Consider the following 17,874-nt stretch of genomic DNA (forward strand, 5'->3'; position numbering starts at 1 on the left):
AGCCCTGCAGCAGGACCTGTCCGGCCTGTCCTTCAGCAGATTCTGTGATGCACCTCTCTTCTGACGTTGGGGACCGTTTCTTGGGACTTGGCAGCCTCCAGTGGCTCCGCATTGTGACCACAGAGAGTTTGGGGGAGCCCCAAAGACCAAGCCACTGTGCACATTCCTCAGGCCCGTAGGCCTGGACAATCTGAAAGGTCCCCGTGCAGCAGGGTGAGTCCTTCGCAGCCCCTGAGGACCGGGACCACACCAACAGGCACTTGGGAGCGGTCCGCCTGCTGGGAGCTTCTTTCCCTCTCCCTCTGCTTGAAGCCGCAAGTTGGGAAACATTGCTGACGTTGAAAGGCCCTGGTGAGAAGAGCTTCCCTTCGTTCCCTTAATTCTCGGAAACGCGCAGAGCCCCCCAACCCGTCCCTCTGGAGCAGCCCCAGCTGTGGTCAGCTTTGAACTAAAACCGTGCGTGCGTGCGTGCGTGCGTGCGTGCGTGCGTGCGTGCGTGCGTGCGCCGACCCCGCACATGCGCAGTGCTTAGCAAGAGGCCGTGTGGTTGTTTCCCAGCCCCTTGGAATGCGGTGATTCGGGGCCACGGCCCACAAAGCCCTTCACTTCTGTGCTGTAGAGGAGCAGGTCTTTGTTACTGTGTACCTGACAGGGCGCTTCTGTCACCTCTCTGTCCTGTCTGCACCGTGGCTGTGCTCCATCCGTCCGTCTAGGTGCGTCCTGTGTGTCCCCCGCTTCCCTCCCACCCCAGCTCCTGGTTCCTCTAGACCCCACGGAGGGTATTAACTTTCCCTGGCAATGAGTAGGTGCTATTTTTAGCTGTCCAGAACTAGGCGTTCAGGTGTCACAGACAGAAGGCCCAGAGCAATCTCGTCCCCTTCTTCCTCCTGCAAAGGACGCAGGGAGCCTGGAGCTAAAATTGCAGATCCTAACTCCTTGCCCTTTCCGCGGGGACACAGGTGCGCGCTGCTCCCCACAAGAGACAGAACGCCTCCCTGTTTACATCCTGCTCATGCCGAGGTAGCGGGCGCTCAGAGACCTCAGAGCCCTGTACCAGGCACCTGGGGATGCTGCCACGCTTTCTCCTCATCGTGGAAGATGGGTTTGGGAGAAACCACTATACCAGCTCCCACAGAGAGTGGACCCTGACCCTCTGGTGCATGTGACAGACCCGGAGGCTGGGGATGTCTGTCCTCGTGGTCCCTTGAATCAGAAGGATGAAGTCACTGCCCTCAGGGTCAGGAGCAGGGAGAGGGAACATATGGACCAGAGCACCAAGATCATCTGTAGTCTATGACAGGTGTCTGCAGCTGAGAAAGAAAGGTCTTGGGCCCTGAATTTTATTTTTCTTTTTTTGGAGACGAGGTCCAGGCTGCCTTCATCTTGCAGGAGACAAGGTCCAGGCTGCCTTCATCTTGCAGTGATCCTCCTATCTCAGCCTCCGGAGTGCTTAGGATTGCAGCTGGCTCCCTGGACATTCTTGGGAGGTGTCCAGCTTCCTCTGTGGCTGAGCTGAGTCACTTCCCAAAGGAGAGGAAAGAAGTTGACCAGGTCCCCCCATGCTGGGCCTCCAAGCCCTGCCCACACTGTTCCTGGGGGACCCCTGAGCCACCCACAAGACCATCTCCAAAATCGCATGCATGCATGCATGCACCCACAGCCCTGTGTGTAGCTGGGTGCCCACTTCTTGTCTCATAGCCCTAAAGTTCTGGCAAAGCCCCCTGGTGCTGCTGGGAGGACTTGGCGCAGAGGGTCCTCCCCACCCTCTGGCAGCTGGTAACCATGACAACATGAGCTATTGGAGTGTCCCAGCCACCTGCTGGGCCATATGTGAGTCCTGGCAGGCCCCCGGGGCCCATGTGGATGTCTGAGGACCAGTAGGGGGCGGGCAGGGAGCCCTTGACCTGGGACCCTACCCTAAGTCCCTGGAGGGAGCAGGAGAATTCCGGTCCCCACACTCAGTGGGTTCCCTGGTGTGTCTTAACGCAGACTCCAGTCCAGCTAACTTTGCTCTGGGGTGATGTGGGACTGAGTCCTGGGCTTCTGCAGCCAGCAGCCTTGGGAGAGTCCCATTGGGCCTCTCAGCTAAGTGATGCAGCCGTGCCTCCTCCCTCAAGGAAGAGGGCTGAGAGCCCCCCCCCCAACAGTATCTGCTGATGCAGCGGGGTCACATGCAGCCCTCTGACCAAGCCCTTCAACAGCGTCATGCAGGTCTCTAAACTGCCCTCTCCACAGTGATCGTTTCTGCTGGTACCCGGCCTCTCCCAGCCCTTGTGGCCCCATGAGGATGGGGCGTGCTGTCTCCGTAACCTCTTCCCTCCACTGAGCCCAGGATGAGAGCAATCAGAGAAGGGAATCTCCATGCAGAAACCACCCAGTGCATGTCCTCCCCTGCCCACACTGCCAGCCCTCAGGATCAGATGCACCCATTGGTGCGGCAGACAGCCCTGGCTGGGCTTCCAGGGCCCTGTGTCTGCTGTGCCGGGGCGGCAGAGGACAGTACACAGAAGGCACCACCCCCGCAGGCCAGGCATGCACTCTGGGGACCTAGCTGAACTCCCAGAATAGAAGGATGCCGCAAAACCAGGGTTCCCCCTCCTGGTACTCCCCTACATGGCACCTCCACCCATGTGCTGCCATCTGGGGCTCCAAGCCACAAGGCTCAGCACTGGGACCCTGAGGCACAAGCCGCTCTGTGGCCCTGCCACTGCCCTCTGTGTCTACACCACCCCTGAAGCTGACCTGCCCATGTGGTGCACCTTGGGCCACGCCATGGCACCCAAACTTTGTCTCCCCAGGGCTGGCCCTGGTGGGACCTTGTGAGACTGGGTCCTGGGTTTGGCAGAAGGCACCTGGACTGCTAGAGGCTGACCACACTCCTGGGGGACCCTGCCAGGGCTCCTCCCCTAGAGGCACAGTCCTGCCCTGGAGGGTGGGCAGCAGGAAGAGTCCCACAAAGCTAGGTGCACAGGCCCTCCAGACAGAGCAGCTGTGGTCCTGCAGCTGGCATCATAGTCTAATGCCCACAGGGTCTACCACTTGGCATCTGGCCACATGGCTCCACCTCCCAGCCCTTCACCCTGCCCTGTCTCAGCCATAGCTGTAGCCACTGCCAGCCGAGGCCAGTACTGTTCCCATCTTTCCGGGAGTTGAACCCAGGGCATTTGCACTGACTGTATCTCCAGCTTATTTTGTTTTTTTTATTTTGAGACAGGGTGTAATCATTCATGGACCCAGGGTGGGCTTCAACTTGGCAATCTTCCTGCCTCAGCCTCTCAGAATGCTGGCCTTACAGACCTTTGCCCGTGCCTGGCTTTTTACAAGGTTTTGCCATACCATCCAGGCGAGCATTGAACTTGCTTTGTGGCCCAGGCTGACCTCAAACCTAGCATCCTCCCATTTTAACCCCCCTCTGCCGGGGCTGGGATTACAGGTGTGTACCACCACGCCTGCCTCTGGCTGTCTCTGCTTCTCAGATACTTCGAGTCCTGTAGCTGCCTGTGGTCCCGTGACTAGTACAAGGCAGAATGAGAGTGTGACCGAGGTGACCTACGCTGCCCCCTTTGCAAGGTGGGGGCTCACTGGCCTGCTCCAGGCCATGGAGCAAGAGAGGGCACGAAGGCCCTGCTTGAGCCATGGAACGTCCCATCCCACACTCCACACAGATGGATGCTACACCGGGAAGGAGGTAGAGGGGGACGGTTGGGATTGCAGGTGGGGGCCCCCTGGCCTGCCGTCTCTGCGGACACTCCTGGCACCGCCCTTCTCACCCCGCCTTGCACACAGGACCTCTGACACCCACACCCAGCACTTGCCCGTCTTTTCCTTCTTCTGGCTGTATTACTCTGGGTCTGGACTGGGCTGGGGGAGGTTATGTAACCAGAACTTCTGTGTGCCAGGCCGCAGGCCTGTGCTCCCCCAAACGCTGTACCGCGTGCCCCTGAACCGCCCTGCTCCGTGTCGCAGCCTCCCCGAAGCCTCGCCAGCCCTGTTTTCATTTAAAAGCATGTTTTCTTGTTAATTATGTGATGGCGGAGGCACGGTGCCCAACGGTTTCCTTCTGGAGATCCTTTTACTCATCAGAGGCTTTCTCGATGTGGCAGAGTAAAGCTGGCTTTCAGATCGCTGGCGCAGCGCTACATGGACAAGGTATTAATCTTTCATGCCCCCGTCACGTGGCACTGGGACCACGGTAATCCTCTTTTAAACCGTCCATTATTTATTCTTACTGTCCCCTGGAGACCAGGGAGGGGCCCGGCGCCTGGGTCTCAAATGTGAATGCAGGGAGCGCTGGGGAAAGTCTTACCATCCTCCCCGAGCGGAGACCCCCAGAAACGGGCCACTTGCCCCAGAAGAAAGCAGCCTCTGGCCTTCACACAGCCAGGGACAGTGAGAGAACAGCGCGTGGTCCTCCCCACCCCTGGCCTCCTGTCCCTCAGTCTCTATTACTCTCCATCTGCCATGGCTGCCTGAAAATATGAAGTGGAAATTAGCAGAAATCCATGTGTGGTCAGAAATTTCTATGATAGCCAGGCAGGGTGACGCACTCCCATGATCCCAGCACTCAGGAAGCTGAGGCAGGAGGATCACTGTGAATTCAAGGCCAGCCTGGACTACAACGTGAGCCCACGACCAGCCTGCACTGCATAGCGAGACCCTGTCTCAAAAAGACAAAAAAAGGAATGAAAGAGAAAGATGTTAGTATGTGGCTTGCTCGATTCTGTGATGGGTTGCTACTCTTCCCACACCTAATTTGTAAATGACTTTGCCAAAGGGACATTGTGTAGGGAAAGCATTGCATGTGTGGGATTCCGTGCTGTCCACAGTTTCAGTCCTCTGCTGGGCGGGCTTGGGGCTGTCCCCAGGGAGAGAGGGACACCACCGCCACCGCATTCATTCCTAGAACCACAAACATCAGGTTTCCAAACAGCACTTTTTATTCTCACAGTCCAGGAAGCTGAAGGTGTGGGCAGGGCTGGTGCCTTTGAGGGGCTCTGGGGCATGGAGCAGGAGTCGCTAGACTGTCAGGCTCCTGGTGGCGGCCACAGTCCCTGGTGTCCCTTAGCTTGTAGACATACCACCTCCATCTCAACCTCCATCGCTCCCCGTGCTTTTCTGTGTCTGTCACCTCTTCTTACAGGGACCATTGACATTAGAGGGAAAGCCAGTTTAACCAAGGTGATCACACTGTAGTATCCTTACCTAAAATGTCGCAAAAACCCTTTTGCCAAGTAAGGTCACATTCGCAGGCACCGGGGGGCCAGGGCCAGATGTCTCCAGCGGGGGACACATTTCAACCCACAAAGGCAGGTTTCCGGTGCTGATTGCTATCCCTAGCCCTGGCACCCCTTCAACAGCTTCTGCGGCTTGCATTCCTGTCCTGCGTGCAGCGCACGGTGGCTGAGGTGATGGATGTGGCAGAGTGTGGAGCGGGGCCCCCTGGATTGACTCACTGAAGCCAACCCTGCACTCAGAGCCAGAGCCAGAGCCCACAACTAGGAGTGGGGTCCAGTGTGGGGTCTCCTCGGTCCCCTCGATCAGGGGCATAGGAGCCCGACACGTCTGGGTCTAGAGAACTCAGCATTCCAGCCAGGCAGCAGCAGGACCATGTGCGCCGAAACAGGACACGGCATCCCACTGGGGCAGGGGGGACTGGGGGTGTGCCCTATCTGCGGGGTGCCAGTCTGCGCTTCCCCCTGGAGGGGCAGGTTCATGCTGCAGACTCGAGGGAGGCCTGGGGATGAGCTAGCAGCCGGTGTTCTGGGTGCCCATAGAGCACAAGGCAGAGGTTCGGATGCCCCTGGCCAACATTCCTCCCAGACGTCCGACTCCCGCTTTGCAAATGAAATCTGGGTCTTTGCCCCAGCTTCTTCCAACCTCATGGCTAAGGTCTCCTCCGTGGTCAGTCAATAGCAGGGCGGGATCTGTTTGGCTTAAAGCCCCAGGGATCAGCTGGGAGGGTCAGCTTGTTCGTGCCAAGCACAGCAAAGTGCACAGCCGGACCCATCAGCTGGGAGTAGGCAGCTGCCATTGTGAGGAAGAAGATGGCATCATCTGGGCACCATGGCAGCACCCCAACTCTCAGGGGGCCTCCTGGCCCATGGAAGGTCACCCCAGGTGTGGGTGAGTCCCGAACTCCAGAGGGAAAGGGGCCCCAACCATACCTGGGGCCAAGAATGAGTCAATGAGTGGCCATTTGCTTGATGGTACAAGAGGCCACCTGGCTGGCCACCTGCATAATTGACCTCCCTCTGAAATCACCCATCTCAAACACCAGGATGCCAGCCTCTCCTTGCTCTGTCCTCCCTGGGGTGCAAGCAGTTAAAACCCGCCCCCTCCCCCCAGGAAGCCAATACTGCAACCTGGAGTCTCCCCAACCATCCATCCCTCCAGTGTCCCTCCAACCCCCAGCCTGGCATCCCCACCCCCTGCCTTGCTGAATCAGGCTCTGGGTTGCATCCTTACGGAGAAGGATTCTTGTTTCTGCTAGACTTTCCCCCTTTGGCTCCCTTCATGTCTCAATCTGGCCCAGAGGGGAGACTCAGCATTTCCTTTATCCCTTCGTGGCGGATTCTCCAGGAAGGAGCAGAGCATGGGGCTCTGCGGGTGACACACAGGCATTACACAGATGTCACTATTGCTCTTGCCGCAGTCCACCGTCTCCCGGATCCCCCGGCCCCACCCTTCCCAGCTCAATGATTACCTGGCCACACGTGGCACTTCTGTCCAGGTAGATGCCGTGCAGCACAGCTAGGAGGCACCAGAGGTGCTCCAAGGTGGGTGGTGAGGTGCCAATGGTGCCCTCTGGGCTTGTGTGGTGGTGAGGATGCAGCAGGGGCGTTGCCTCCCCAGGGAGCCCCTTGGTGGCATTGATGAGAAAGATTCTGGCTGTGGTCATTGGTCCCCACAGGCGGCTCCCACTTGGCATGAAGGGCAAAGCTTGAGTTTCAAAAAGAAGACAACCAGGTCCCCTTGCACCATGCTGGTGCCCCTCACGGTGACAGTGGTCCTTGACCTCGGGAGAGGACAGCCTCCCTGGTCCTCCCTTTGTCCTGTCCACCTCTCAGGACAGGACCCACCAGCCCCACAGCAGCACAGGGGTGAGAGATGTCTCCATGGACTGCAAGGGAGGGGAGGCAGAGCTGCCCTGGGGACTTACTTATGCAGAAGGCCTAGGCCTCGGGCCACCTGGCAGGAGAGTCCTCTACCTTGACTGTGGCCTGGGTCTCAGGAGGAAGCACTGGGCAGCGCTGCCCCATCCATTCCTCCGGGAGTCGCCACAGCAACAGCCTTTCGGATAGAAAACCTCAGTGTGCTGGGTGCACCCTCCCCAGCTGGGCCAGGCTGAACATCCGGGTCTCTGGAGGGCAGCCCCAGATATCCAGGTGACACTGTGCAGCTGGCCACCCTCCCCTCCGCAGGCATGCTGGCCCCTGTCCTCACCTACCCTTGGGAGCATCCGCTTTCCACAGCAGCGTAGGCTACCCAGGGTGGCCCGAGCTGGCCTCAGTCGCATACACAGGCAGGAAGTTCAGTGCTGCTCGAGGTGAGGCATCCCTGTGCAGACGAACACTGCAGCTTGGCTGATGGGTGGAATTGGCCTGTGTGTGTGTGCACATGTGTGTGTCCACAGGGATTGTGCACATGCACACTTGTGATTAGTTGCTCGCCCAGCTGAGACCCCACCTAGAGAACTCTCCAGGGCTGTCCCAGAACACACTGTCCTCCCTGGGTTCTGATCTCTTCCTCGAGTCTCTTGATCAACTTCCTGTAATCGGAGGAACTCTGACACTTTCCCAAGAGGGGATATAAATTTAGTCTGAAAGAAAAAAGAACTGTGAAGTGACCTGGAATCCTCTGTCTGCCCCAGGGTTCCGCTGCGGAGGCCCCGCGGCCTCTCCTGGGGTTTCTGGGAGGGTGAGCCCCGAGGGTTCCCCAAAAGCATCATGGCTCCGGACTTCCTCTCGCTCCCTGTCTGTCTGACTGGTGTTTCTCACGCTTTGCTCCCTGGACTTTTATCTTGTGACTCGGGTCATCCATGCACACCACCAGCCCTTCTTCTCAGTCTGCCTTTTCCTTGCAGTCACATACACTTATTTCTTGAATTACATATTTGGAAATGAAGTTTTCAGTCCCTGCAATAAAGGGAAAACCACCATTGCTGTCACTCACAGGAGGAAGCTGGACAAGTACGCAGATGTAACCCTCGGCAAGACCCAGGTGCGCAGGGCGTGCTCTGTGAAGACCCTGCCGTCAGGGTCCTGGGATGAGCCACCAGCTGGTTTGCTAGAATTTGGGTGTGTGCCCCCTGCACTCTCAGCTCCTGCCATCCCCAACTCCCCCAGGAGCCAGAGGTCACCCACCTGTCAAGGGCCCTGAGAGGAGGAGATGGATGCAAGCACGGGCAGGTCCGCCCTTCACACCCTGGCAGAGAGAGGCTTCCCTGGGAATAAAGATGCTCCGGGGCTGGGCTCACACTCGAGTGCTGAAGCCTGAAGCCAGAGAGCTAAGAACATGTTCCCTAGACCTGGCCGTGGAAGTGTGGGCCAGCACGCAGGAGGACACAGAGATGTCAGCTCTGTTGGACCTGCTGGCTCTTAGAGCTGTGTGCTTTTGGCGCAGATGGTCCTGAGTTACTGAGGGGACGTGTAGCTCCAACTTGCAGAAGTGTGGGATGACTCACCTAAACCTGGGGCACAGTGTCTGCAGTGAACCCCAAAGCTGGCAAAGGAGAGGGTGAGGGCTTGCAGAGGAGCGGGAGGGAGGAGAGGTCCGCAGGCCAGGTGTGCAGGAGAGGCAGCAGGTGTCCCCAAGGCCAGGTGCACGGGGACAGAGGCAGGCAGGGGTGCAGCAGGGGAGAGGCATGGGAGCAGGCTGTGGAGGAAGGGCAGCTACCAAGGGCTTTGAGAAAGGCGGGGTGAGCGGGGCCCTGCCATGGTCCAGGTAGGAGCTCCCAAGGCAAGCGGTGGAGGTGGGCATGAGAAGGGCAGTTCGGAGGAGTCCAGGGAGCGGGGTGGGCAGAAGGTACGGCCATAGGCCTGGGCACACTGTGTTGGTCAGCTCTGCATTAAAGCAGGAAAGGGTTGCGCTGGTTCGTGGTTTCAGGGGCGTCAGCTCGTAGCAGGTTCCGAGGCAGAGGAAGGCTGCTCAGCTCAGGCATCCAGGGACAGAGAAAGGGCAGGAAGAGGCAGAGCGAGAGAGGAGCGCGACAGGACGCACGGATTCCAGTCTCGCCCCACCTCCCTCCAAACATTGCTCTGGTCAGCCAGCTCATCAGTGGTTAATTGAACACACAGCCAAAGTGCTTCCTCCAAGCAGGAGCAGGGAGCCGAAGCCAGAGGGGCGCTTGGGGAAGAGTCTGGGAGCGGAGCACTGGAAGAGGGAGTGCTCAGAGAGGAGCCGGCCTGGGGTGGCGGAGGCGGAGACAGAACGGTGGCTGTGGAATGACAGGGGAGGGGAAGAGATGAGAATGGTGGTGGTGGTGGAGACGGTGGTGTTGGGGTGGAGGGGGTAGAGGTGACAAGGTGGAGATGGAGGTGGTGTATGTACCTGTGTGTGTGTGTTTACACATGTACCTGTGCCCATGCCTGGCTCCACCTGCCCGCTCCGTGAGCCAACATTGCCCAGGGGTTGCCAGTAACCAGGCAAGAGACTGTGGCGTTGAGCCGCACCCTGAGAGCTCTCAGACCTAGAGGAGGCTCGGAGGCCCAGGACGCCAGCTCCTAGGGAAGCTGCAGGAACACGGCCACCTGCTGCTCAACTTCCCTCCGCTCTGCTGGGCCTTGGCCTCATGCTGGAGTCTATGTTGTCTATCAGCAAAAATCTGCTTGTCCGGAGCAGGCTGGCAGGCCGCTCATGCTCAGCAGAGGCATTCGGGGGGTCACCAAGTGATAGGGGGTCACCTGTCCCTGCACTAGGGGCTCAGCAGGAAATGGCATGGAGCCTGCTGCCATCCTCTGAGGCTCGACCTTGGTGGGGGACAATCAAGTGAGCAGCCCTCACAGAACTCAGTGAAGTGACGGACAGAGCCCTCGGGGACAGCCTCCCTGGGGCAGTGGTAGTTGGTCAGGGGCCTCCAGGCAGAGGAAGCTGCACCTGTAAAGGTCCTGTGACACAACAGAGGAGGAGGAGCCCAGAGAGAAGACCTCAGTGACCTCTCCACCCTGGGACATGCCTCATCCACGCGGGAATTACCCTATCTGGAGAGATGACAGCAGGCAGGTATTCGAGAACCCAGGGCCACCTGCACCCCTGCCTCCAGCCGTGCCCGAGGCCTCCACGTGCCAGATTCATGTACCCTAGTCCCCTCTGTCTCCTCCACCTGAGCCAAGCTGCCCAGCTCCAACATGGATGGTACCAGTCTCCTGATGAGTCGGCTCACTCCTGGGAAGCCCCTACCCATGCCCGTTTGTCCCCGGGCTTTGCTGCTGACACCCAGGTCTGTGGTTTAGCAGAGGGACCCCCAGAACTGTTGCTCAGGCAGCCAACACTGCTCAGGCAGACACACTGACCTCACCTCTGCAAGCCTCAGTTTCCCTACTTGTCATCTGTGGCTAATGAGAGCCATGGCCTCACGGGACTGGGGCAAGAATGAGCCAGGTGTGGTGACACATGCCTGCAATGCCAGCACCCTGGGAGGCTGAGACAGGAGGGTCACAAGTTCGAGTCCCATCTAAGCAACTTAGCGAGTCTCTGTTTCAAAATGTAAAAATTGCAGGTCTTTTTTTTTTGTCTTTTTCGTTTTTATTGGTACCAGGGATCGAACTCACAACCGCCCACTTGCAAGGCAGGTACTTATGCTGCTGAGCTAAATCCCCAGCCCCAAAATTGCAGTTTTTATAAAGAGCTTGGAGTGTAGCTCACTGCAGAGGCCCTGGGGCAGTGAGGCTAATCCCCAGTACTGAAGAGAAGGAAAAAAAAGCCACCTTTCCTGGACATCACTGGACCCAGCCAGTCTGACCTTTAGGGCTTTGGCCCTAAAGACCCGATTTCCTCCAGGACAGACTTCCTGCGCCCACGAAGGCAAATCCCTGTCCTGCTAAGACTGGGGCTGCACACCACGCCTCAGGCTACAGCGGAGAAGCGGGTGGCCCCTCCGGGGCTGATGCTCTCCAGGTACTTGGCTCTCTGCACTGGTCAGGAGACAGCACAGGCAGGGTTTAAAAATACTGCACTCATTTAATCCAGCACAGGAGAGAGAAAGAACACACAGTCTGCCTGTATGAGCAACTCACATCAAAAATAAATGAGGCAAAAAGAATCTCCCAAAATAGTGCGGTTTAGCAGCACCGCCTCAGTCGCACGGCCAGCTGTCCTCAGCTCTTCGGTGCGCAGCGTCACAGAGCGGCTGGAAGACATCTTGGTGGTGCTTACTCCGGAAGAGATTAAGCAGACCACCATGTGACAAGAAACCTGAATTAGCAGCACAGCCAAGCGAGGCAGGGGACACGCGGGGCCCCCAGGGAGGGTCCCCGGTCACCCCGTGAGCAGCGTGGGGGTCACCTGGCTTGCACAGCTCCTCTCTGCCTTGGAAAGGTTTCCCTTCCAGACTTAGATGTTCCCCCAGATGGACAGGCATGTGGCTTGAGCATGAGTAGAGGGCCAGGTACATAAGAGCGGCAAGTTCCACGGGCATCCTAATTCCTTATGGTGGATGTGACTTTTTTTTATGTGCTAGATCAGGGTCAGTCCAGGGGCCAAATCTGGCCCACCACTTGTTTTTGTAAGTCAAGTGTTATTGGAACACAGTCTCATCCTAGAATTTACAGGGCGTGTCTGGCCGTTTGCACCCCCGGTTTGACTAAAATGTTCGAACGCTGATGGGCCTGCTGGGCCCTGGTCCCGTGGTTGAGTGACCTAAGGAAGCACCATGAGCACTAACAGCTCCTGTTTCTGGGTGTCTTGTGTGGAGGCGTTTTTTGTAGACCAGTGTTGATTTACAGCTTTAGAACTGAAAGTTGTTTGCAGGAAATAAAGAGACACTGAATGATTCGGTTTCTCCTTGGCAAAGAACCTCTTCTAACCGGGACATGGAGTCATTGCTCAGCTGTGCAGCCCACCATGCAGGGAGACAGTGCACCCTGCCAGAAGCACCCACCTGCCACCTGCTGTCAGAGTGGCAGACACCCAGGACCCCAGCAGAGTCCTCAAGGCCACCTGCTCAGCTGCCGTCCCTGCTGTGTTCCCCAGCCCCCAGACAGGACGCCCCTCTTAGGAGTCTCTTTCCCTTCGATGGGCTGGTGCTGCCCTGCTGTCCCTCGGCTTCTGTGACTCACAGTGGAGCTATTTCAGACCTCGGGCTGTGGCATCCCATCCACCCCGGAGCCGTTAGCAGGATTCTTCGATAGACCACAGAGTCTGGTACGGAATGAGATGCAGCCTTTTTATGTAGACTTGTTTTGAGCATTTGGAGATTTTGCATAGAGTATCAGTGGGACACTGCTAAGCACATGCCAGCACCACACAGGCTGGCTCTGCTATGTACTCCCTCTGAGCAGACGTCAGCCCCAGGGGACAGCACCTTGGGTGCTCGCCTTCCTCCCCCAGAGCGATGTTCTGAGCGGGGCCGGGCCACATACTGCCCATCAAGCCTGCTAAAACGGTCTGCCTGCTGGGTATCAGTTATTAGAGTGGATTAGCATGCCAAATCCCCGGAGAGAAGGCTGTGATCCCACAAGAGAAAAACTACAGCATCCCCAAGCTGGCCGGCAAGACAGCAAACCACGGGAGATTCAGCCCAACACACAGGCTGAGTGAAAACCCCCTGACCAAGAACACGCGTGGAGATGGGTCGCCCCGCCTCCTTGAAACACAGAGGTACAGTCTTGGAATTGGGCCCAGAAAACAGAGACGGGTGCGTGGCGGGGACGTGGGGTGCAGGAGAAAAGGGGTGTGACTCAGCAAAGGTGTGTGTGGTGCACAGCCAGGTGCTGGGGTGCCTGAACGTGGGGCACTCAGTGGAGAGGAACTGCGGACCTGGAGGTGCACCCTTCACAGGAGACGGGGGCGGATAATTGTCCAGGGCTTACGGGCAGTGCTGGCCTCGACCTCCAGTGGCCTGGGATACAGTTTCAATCTGTATGATGGGTCGAACTGAGAGTCAAACGGGCAATCAGCTCGTGACCTCTTAGACTACGCTGGACTCTTGGGGACGTGGCCCCGTCATCAGGCAAGGAGCCTCTGGACTCTCCCTTGTCCTGTAGTATCGAAGCAGCACAGACAGTGGCCTGCGTTTCTGTGTTCTGCCCCGTCCTGTGCCATGGCGCTGAGAAGTGGGACTTTTGCAGTTCCATCAAGGTTAGATGAGCTGCTTGCTGCAGGTGGAGCCCCACGAGGGGAGTTGTGGCTTTGTGAGGAAGACCGGGAGCTCTTTCTCTGCCACATGAGGACCCAGCAGGCAGGAAGCTGTGCACCAAGGGGAGAATCCTCGCTCAGAACTGACCCTACACTTTGGCCACCCAACCATGGAGTCCCTGTCTGCTCTGGGAACCGCCGTCTCTGGTGCTTCTCGGTGGCCAGTGTGACCCTATGCCATCAAAACTTCATTATGGGCACTGAAATTTCCTCCTTTTGGCTTTGTTTTCCACTGGTTCAGCAGTATGAAGACTGCCCTTGGCTCAGGGGCTGCAGAAGACTGGCTGGGTTTGGCTCCAGAGCCCCAGCAGTTTGCTGACTGCTATCCACTGCCTGAGGCCAAGCACGGAGATCACCTGGCTTCACTCACCTTGAGACAGCGACCCAGACTCGAGTAGCCCTGGGTTCCTGGTGCCTCTGCCATCTGGGAATACAGCTCTAGAAGGGCCGGCTCTGGGTGATTCGGGCAGGGGCGGCGGGAAGTGCTGTCCACCCAGCAGCAGGCTGATCTCAGCCTCACCTTGCACAGTGACCACGGCTGCCCACAGGAGCCGGTGTGACAGCCACATGGAGATACTGCCCAGCGTCAGGAGAGGAGCGCGTCAGCCCAGGGCAGAAACCCGGAGGATGAGAGTGCGGGAGGGGGAACAGCAAAGCCGGATGCCCTCAGATGCCCACAGCCTGTCACACTCCGCAGAGTGACCCGATGGGCTCCTGGTCTCCAGGGACCAGAAGCGGGTCCCCCGTAGGAGTTGCAATCCAGCGCATCTTACGTCTGCCCGCAGAGGCCCTTTGTCATCCCATCACATGGCCATGTGGCCTCTCCTCTGTGGAGCTGCCCGGGGCTGGAGACGCTGAGAGCAGCAGTGCTGGGACCGAGCAGAGGGACCACGCATGCTCCAGAGCCCCTCCGCCCCTCAGGAGGATCCGGGCTGTGTGAGCCTCGTCCTGCCGGTGGCTCATGGGGCACGTGACCCCATCACAGAGCTGGCTCAAGCAGGCCTGAGTTACATCAAAGCAAACGTGCTCCACACTCACTTGCTACAGAGAAGTAGCTGGAGCCAGGAGAACCACGGCGAGGGCTCCGCACACCTCCTTTCATCTTGCACAACTGCAGCTCCATCCCCACCAAACACTTCTCCACACCCTGCCCAAGCACCACCATCCCACTGGCGCCCCTGAGTACTTCCCAGAGGTGGAGCCGTGCTGTGTTTATCTTTCTGGGACTGGCGTAGACCACATAGCCTAAGATGCTCAAGGTTCATCCATGTGGTAGCAGGCACCACAAGGTCCTGCTCTTCTCTTTGTGAGTGAGTAATATTCCCCTGTATGGATATACCACAGGTGGTCTATTCCCTCAGCGATTTCCCGTCTCCCCATGGACACTCGGCTTGTTGGCTTTTTAGGTCGTGTAGCATGTACAGCTGGAAGTAACCTTGCTGGGTCATGTGGCAGATGCATTTTTATGTTTTCTTTTGGGCTGTTTTGTTGGGGAGACAGGGTCTGCTATGAGGTTCAGGCTGGCCTTGAACTCACTGTGTAGCCCAAGCTGGCCTCAGACTCGAGGTGATCCTCCTGCCTCAGCCTCCCGAGTGCTGGGATTACAACCGTGCACTGCCACTCCCCGTAGTCACTGTTATGTTCCAGAGGGGCCTGGACACTGTACACCGAGGCTCTCCATGTCACACTGGAATGGGTTCTCTGGGATTCCTGAGGCTCGAAGTGGCTTCTCGGTGCGGTATGGACCCGCTGCTGCCCTGCCTCTGTACCACCTGGAGAAATGTCTGCCCAAGGCCTGGCCTAGGTTCTAGCCGTGTCCTGTGGTCTGCCGTGTGCTGGACTTCAGCCTCTCGTCAGACATGTGACGAGCAGCACGGTGTCCCTGTGTGGGACAGCCTCCTGCCTTCCCTGCTCCAAGTGACTTTTATCCAAGAAGCAGAAGCACTGCGATCGCCTTCTGAGGTCCCGGCGCGGAGCTGAGACTCGAGGCCGGCCTGTTGTGCCTGGACCGCAGAGCAGGGTGGGGATAAGATGTCCACGTCCAGCCAGGCACAGTGACCTACACCTGGAAGCCCAGCCCTGAGGGAGGCTGAGGCGGGAAGATCACAAGTGCCACCTGGGCAGCTTAGGGAAACCCTGCCTCAAAGTTTAAACAGGAAGTTAAATCAAAAGAGCTGCGGAGAGCTCCGTGCCAGAGCTTGGACTAGGAGAGTGGCCTTGGCTGTACTTTACATCGGGCCCTCAGCCTTCCGTAAAGTGTTTGCGACAAGGTGGCCCAGACTGGGCTCAATGAGACGCCACCCCCCCACACCCCGCCGGCCTCCATGCTCCCCTCCAGCCTTTCCTTCCCCCTCTCCTCCCCCTGTCTCCCAGGGCCCTGCTTTCCTACCACACCCAACCGACCACCAACCAGGTTTTCTCTTCCTCTCTTTCCTATCTCCATGGTCCTGCCCATATCTGGATCCTGCAGGGGGCCCCACAGTGCGCCCCAACCCAATGCACAGAGCTGGCTGACTGCCCCCCCCCAGCGCTCCCATCTAGGGGTGCAGAGGCCTGTGCCTTGTACTGCACAGGTGCCACCATGCAGGAGGAGCTGGGTGTCCCAGGGAAGCTCCTTTGCTCTTGTTCTCTGTCTCTCTCAAATGGGGCTCCCAGCCCCAGGGGGCCTGTGCCTCTCTGGAGGCCCCCAGTGGGAAGGCGGGGACTGGCAGGTGCTTCCCTCTCCTGCACAGTCTCCCTGCCCCCAACCTCCTGCCTGAGAGCCTGGGGTGTCAAGGCCTTCCCGCCTGAGTCACAGCCCCAGAACCAGAGGCCACACCCAGTACCCCACAGGCCCTGGGGTGCCTGGCTCGCCCACAGGGCTCTGGCAGCACCACACTGACTTCCTGTTGGGCCTGAGGCCGGGAGGCTTGCTGTACAGCCAGGGGGTGACGTTGCCTTCCACCGGGGACGCCGGGAACATGGTCTCAGCTGCCATTCTGATCCAGGAGCAGGTACCTAGGGTCTGCGGGGTGGTGAGGCCCAGGCTGGACCTTGTGCGTGGTGGGTGAGCAGCCTGGCTCCCAGAGCAGGGCTGGGTGCTCCCAAGGGTGTTGGGTTTGTGCCTTCAGCCACAGTCTAGAGCCAGATAGTACCTGCCAGTCAAGGCCCCTTGTGGCCCCATGTAGCTTCCTGTGCAACTGACCAGGACGAGCTCTCTGTCTGGCTCTCTCTCTCTTTCTCTCTCTCCCTCTCTCTCTGTCACACACACACACACACACACACACACACACACACACACACACGCGGTGGCCCTGCACCCAGCCGGTCTCCATGCCTTCTGCTTTCCTTCCCTGGGGCGAGAGGGGAGACCAAGAGCCCCTGGGTGCCCGTGTCCCTCCCCAGGTGGTGGTGGGGCTCAGCAACTGCCGAGCATCCTGGGAGGTCCCAGGAGAGACACAGCCATCTGTGCTGCCCCGTCTCAGCAGAAGGCACCGGGGCTCCAGCCCAGACAGCGACTGTGACGTCCCGTCCGCTCCTGTCCTCATCAGACTGAGCCAGGCATGGCGGGAGGCAGCAGACCCAAAGCCCTTCCCCTCTGCAGTTCAACCCCACTAGCCCGCGCTGCCCTGCAGACAGTGGCTTCCTCCCTCCTCCTCACCACACGAGGATCTCAGGATCTCCTTCACTTCCCCCGGGGGCACTGGGGCAGGGTGTGGTCAGCATGGGGGAGGGCAGGGGAGAGGCTGAGCTTCCCAGTGGTAGGTGGAGGGCACAGAGCACGGCATGTGGTGTGGACTGACTGACTGACTGACTGTGGAGAAGCGCTGTGGCCAAGCACTGTGGCCCTTCCAAAGCAGGCGAGGGCTCAGATGGGGCCCAGGGTGCAGATCCCACGGCTCATCCTGAGCCCTGCAGCTCCTACCACCTGTGCAGCACCGGCATGGGGGTGCCAGGTGAACCCTGTAGGCCACCGTACATTGCCACCTGTGGTCACCAAGACGTAGGAGGGAGCGGGGAGCTGTGGCAGAGGGGCAGGGCCCCCGCAGTACACCTGGCCATCGGAGGGAAGGGGCAGGAAGCTGGAAGTCTCAGCGTGGGGGTAGCTTTGCACCCCGATGCAAATCATAAATGCTGCAGAGGGCAAGGCTGGGGCTGGGGATTTAGCTGAGCTGTACAAGTGCCTGCCTGGCAAGCATGAAGTCATGAGTTCAATCCCTGGTACCACAAAAAAAAATAGGGCAAGGCTGTCACTTTCCCTGGGATACTCATGCTGAGCCCCAGCCCAGTCCAAGGAGGGACAGCGGCAGATCCCAAGGCTGGAGCTCTGGCCACCGCCCACTCCCAGCAGACATCTCTATCCACAGTCCCTGGGAGCCGGGCCAGGGGACAGTGCCTGGACAGGCCTTTGGGTCTGGGGGGTTGGGGAGGGGCGGTATTTGTTGTGTTGCACGTTATGTTGAAACGCGGGGACGTTTTTGGCTATAGTCTGTTTTATGACCATGAACTGTGCCAGAGTTCTGTACAGGGTTGGTTTGTCAT

General features: G+C 58.6%; 1 protein-coding gene and 1 long non-coding RNA gene across 6 annotated transcripts in view; one reads left to right on the plus strand and one right to left on the minus strand.

The window, feature by feature from the left end:
* Kcnab2 (potassium voltage-gated channel subfamily A regulatory beta subunit 2) overlaps positions 1-17,874 on the plus strand; it is a 70,945-nt gene that overhangs the window by 5,272 nt on the left and 47,799 nt on the right. Inside the window, exon 1 of one of the 5 annotated variants that reach the window (XM_023565767.2) lies at positions 16,188-16,346. The exons of the other annotated variants lie outside the window; for them this stretch is intronic. The gene's annotated coding sequence lies outside the window, so the exon portion shown is untranslated. Of the gene's footprint in view, positions 1-16,187; positions 16,347-17,874 lie in introns of those variants that run through there. 5 annotated transcript variants of the gene reach the window in all.
* LOC134472878 (uncharacterized) lies at positions 4,992-7,289 on the minus strand. The gene is made up of 3 exons (XR_010042875.1): positions 7,160-7,289; positions 6,704-6,920; positions 4,992-5,130 (listed from the first exon to the last, which is right to left on the minus strand). It is a non-coding gene; the product is annotated as an uncharacterized LOC134472878 (long non-coding RNA).

This window comes from Cavia porcellus, unplaced genomic scaffold (genome assembly GCF_034190915.1).
Source record: "Cavia porcellus strain 051 isolate PalLab524CR breed Dunkin Hartley unplaced genomic scaffold, mCavPor4.1 scaffold_25, whole genome shotgun sequence".
Taxonomy (NCBI): Eukaryota; Metazoa; Chordata; class Mammalia; order Rodentia; family Caviidae; genus Cavia; species Cavia porcellus.